The sequence below is a fragment of the Arachis ipaensis genome, chromosome B8 (genome assembly GCF_059453495.1).
Source record: "Arachis ipaensis isolate K30076 ecotype BB chromosome B8, ASM5945349v1, whole genome shotgun sequence".
NCBI classification, from domain to species: Eukaryota; Viridiplantae; Streptophyta; class Magnoliopsida; order Fabales; family Fabaceae; genus Arachis; species Arachis ipaensis.
The window spans coordinates 34,015,221-34,018,915 of NC_142443.1; the positions used below are offsets into that span (position 1 = coordinate 34,015,221).

Here is a 3,695-nt window from a genome sequence, read left to right on the forward strand (position 1 = left end):
GCATTGATATCCTTGTATATAGTTTGAAAAGAAAAAAAAGAGAAAAAAAAAAGAAAGAAGAAGAATTAAATATGGAAAAGGAAAAAAATAGAAAAAAGAAAGAAAAAGAAAAGCAATAAAAAGGGGACAAAATGCCCCAAAGTAAAGTTCAATAAGAATCAATGCATATGTGTTGTAAAGTGAAAAGAAAATGCATGAGTATGTGAAAAAATAAAGAATGGGTAGTTAGGTTAGTATTCAATTGTATATGTTGTCATAGGTTAGGTGGGAAGCTTAAGTCAATCAAATATTCAAATTCTAGTCCACTTGACCATATACAATCCTACCTTGACCCTAGCCCCATTACAACCTATGAGAAAGACCTCATGATAATTGTATGCATGCATGAAATAATTGTTGATTGTGAGATGAAAAATAAATCTTGGAAAGCATGATTAGGGGGGAATTGAGTGAATTAACCCCAAAAACTGAGCAACTTGAGTGCAAACACTTCCGGTGAGGGTTCGATTGCTCAATTACATGTCTCCAGCTATAACCATCACCTTTCATGCAAGTTTGTAAAAATATTTAATAACTCAATTCAATTGTGGATTTGATTGCTATTGCTTGAACCCTTATGCTTATATATGTTCTCTTGGGAATTGATTTGTTTTGACCAAGTACTTGTATTCATTTAGATAGTCGCATATAGATAGGTTGCACTTAGGTAGTTTATTGCATTGAATAAATGTTGATACCCTTTGTTTCCTTCTTGATTTAGCATGAGGATATGCTATGGTTTAAGTGTGGGGAGGTTGATAAACCCCATTTTTAGGGTTTATCTTGTAGTAATTTTAAGGGATTTTATCACCTTTTTTCCACATTTATCCAAGGAAATAGCATGGTTTCATGATTGTCTCCTAAATTGTGCTTAAGTGTGAAAACATGCTTTTTAAGTCTTAATTAGCTATATTTAATTCACCTTTGATTCCACTAGATGCCTTGATATGTTGTTAGTGAAATTCAGATTGGAAAAGCTAGGAATGGATCAAAGGGATGGAGAGGAAAAGCATGCAAGAGGAGAACTCATAAAGAAACAAGGATTTGGGATGCATTCATCGATGCGCACGCACAGCAGACGTGCAGGCGTGGATAGCAAATTGTCAAGCGACGCGTACGCGTACATGGCGCGTACGCGTCGATGCTCGCACGTGACTCACTTAAAGGCAAAATGCTGGGGGCGAATTCTGGGCTTCCCAGGCCCAAATCCAACTCATCTCTGAAGCTATTTTAGACAGAATTCAAGGGGGAGTTAACACATTAGAAGCTTGAATCACATTAGTTTAGTTTAGATCTAGTTTTAGTTAGAGTTAGTTTCTAGAGAGAGAAGCACTCTCTTCTCTCTAGAATTAGGTTAGAGGTAGATTAGGAATTCTTAGATCTAGGTTAATTTCATACTTTGATTTACTTTTCCTTTATCAATTCTTGTTCTTCTACATCTTCTCTCTCTAGTTTAGCATTTAATTCTTGTAATTCTCTACTTTTATGTTGATGCACTCTTGTTTCTTCTATTTCCTTTCAATGCAATTTGAGCTAATTCATGTTAATTGTGCTTTCTTTGGTTTTCTATTGTTGATTTCTTGCTTTTGTAGTTGTAGTTCCTTTTAATTCTTGCAATTTATGTTGTTTACTTTTATTACTTTCTATGTGTTTGTTGAAATGCCACTTTTAGCTTTGAGTTAGATTTTGTTCCTCTTGGCTTTGGTTGAGTAATTAGTGACACTTTAGTTATCAAACTCTTTTGTTGATTGATAATTAGAAATTGCTAATTGACTTGAATGCCACTAAAGCTAGTCTTTCCTTAGGAGTTGGCTAGGACTTGTGGACTCAAGTTAATTCATCCATTTGACTTTCCTCTATGGTTAGAGGTTAACTAAGTGAGAGCAATGAACAATTCTCATCACAATTGATAAGGATAACTAGGATGGGATTTCTAGTTCTCATACCTTGCCAAGAGCTTTCTAGTTGTTAGTTTATTTCTTTTGCCATTTACATTTCTTGTCTATTATCTCAAAAACCCCAAAACACACTTCATAGCCAATAACAAGAACACTTTATTGTAATTCCTAGGGAGAACAACTCGAGGTTTGAATACTTCGATTATTTTTATTTGGGGTTTGTTAATTGTGACAACCAAATTTTTGTATGAAAGGATTATTGTTGGTTTAGAAACTATACTTGCAACGAGGTTTCATTTGTGAAATTCTATACCATCAATGTTCCTCTCATCAAAATGGCGCCGTTGCCGGGGATCGAACCCGGGTCACCCGCGTGACAGGCGGGAATACTTACCACTATACTACAACGGCGCCATTTTGATGAACGGAAAATTGATGGTATAGAATTTCACAATTGAAGTCTCGTTGCAAGTATAGTTTCTAAACCAACAATAATCCTTTCATACAAAAATTTGGTTGTCACTAAAACAAACCCCTATAAAGATAACCGAAGTATTCAAACCTCAGGTCGTTCTCCCTAGGAATTACAATAAAGTGTTCTTGTTATTGGCTATGAAGTATGTTTGGGGTTTTTGATTTAAGAAACAAGGAATGTAAATTGCGAAAGAAATAAACTAACAACTAAGAAAACTCTTGGCAAGGTATGAGAACTAAAAATCCCATCCTAGTTATCCTTATCAATTGTGATGAGAATTGTTCATTGCTTCCACTTAGTTAACCTCTAACCATGGAGGAAAGTCAAGTGGATGAATCAACTTGAGTCCACAAGTCCTAGCCAACTCCTAAGGAAAGACTAGCTTTAGTGGCATTCAAGTCAATTAGCAATATCTAATTATCAATCAACAAAAGAGTTTGATAACTCAAGTGTCACTAATTACTCAATTAAAGCCAAGAGGAACAAAATCTAACTCAAAGCTAAAAGAGGCATTTCAACAAACACATAAAAGGTAATAAAAGTAAACAACATAAATTGCAAGAATTAAAAGGAACTACAACTACAAAAGCAAGAAATCAACAATAGAAAACAAAAGAAAGCACAATTAACATGAATTACCTCAAATTGCATTGAAAGGAAATAGAAGAAACAAGAGTGCATCAACATAAAAGTAGAGAATGACAAGAATTAAATGCTAAACTAGAGAGAGAAGATGTAGAAGAACAAGAATTGATAAAGGAAAAGTAAATCAAAGTATGAAATTAACTTAGATCTAAGAATTCCTAATCTACCTCTAACCTAATTCTAGAGAGAAGAGAGAGCTTCTCTCTCTAGAAACTAACTCTAACTAAAACTAGATCTAAACTAAACTAATGTGATTCAAGCTTCTAATGTGTTGACTCCCCCTTGAATTTTGCCTTAAATAGCTTCAGAGATGAGTTGGATTTGGGCCTGGGAAGCCCAGAATTCGCCCCCAGCGTTTTGCCTTTAAGTGAGTCACGTGCGAGCATCAACGCGTACGCGCCATGTACGCGTACGCGTCACCATGCGACTCCACAATTCACGTCTGCACGTCTGCTGCGCGTGCGCGTCGATGAATGCGTCCCAAATCCTTGTTTCTTTATGAGTTTTCCTCTTGCATGCTTTTCTTCTCCATCCCTTTGATCCATTCCTAGCCTTTCCAATCTGAATTCACTAACAACATATCAAGGAATCTAGTGAAATCAAAGGTGAATTAAATATAGCTAATTAAGGCTTAAAAG

General features: G+C 35.4%; 1 non-coding gene across 1 annotated transcript; it reads right to left on the bottom strand.

The window, feature by feature from the left end:
• Nucleotides 1–2,276: 2,276 nt before the first annotated feature.
• TRNAD-GUC (transfer RNA aspartic acid (anticodon GUC)) lies at nucleotides 2,277–2,348 on the bottom strand. Its single transcript has one exon. It is a non-coding gene; the product is annotated as a tRNA-Asp (tRNA).
• Between the last annotated feature and the right edge of the window lie 1,347 nt (nucleotides 2,349–3,695).